Genomic DNA, 248 nt, shown 5'->3' on the forward strand with positions numbered 1-248 from the left:
CAGACCACCATAGCAGACCCTGTTAGCAGACCACCATAGCAGACCCCGATAGCAGACCACCATAGCAGACCCTGTTAGCAGACCACCATAGCAGACCCTGTTAGCAGACCCTGATAGCAGACCACCATAGCAGACCCTGTTAGCAGACCCTGTTAGCAGACCACCATAGCAGAACCGTTAGCAGACCACCATAGCAGAACCGTTAGCAGACCACCATAGCAGACCCCCTTAGCAGACCACCATAGCAG

At 54.4% G+C, this 248-nt stretch overlaps 1 protein-coding gene across 2 annotated transcripts in view; it reads right to left on the reverse strand.

Annotated features, from left to right (window-relative positions):
• Positions 1-248, reverse strand: part of LOC107102063 (ETS domain-containing protein Elk-4-like) — an 11,766-nt gene that overhangs the window by 6,898 nt on the left and 4,620 nt on the right. The window lies entirely within an intron of this gene.

The sequence above is a fragment of the Cyprinodon variegatus genome, unplaced genomic scaffold (genome assembly GCF_000732505.1).
Source record: "Cyprinodon variegatus isolate N-32 unplaced genomic scaffold, C_variegatus-1.0 Scaffold1195, whole genome shotgun sequence".
Lineage (NCBI taxonomy): Eukaryota > Metazoa > Chordata > Actinopteri > Cyprinodontiformes > Cyprinodontidae > Cyprinodon > Cyprinodon variegatus.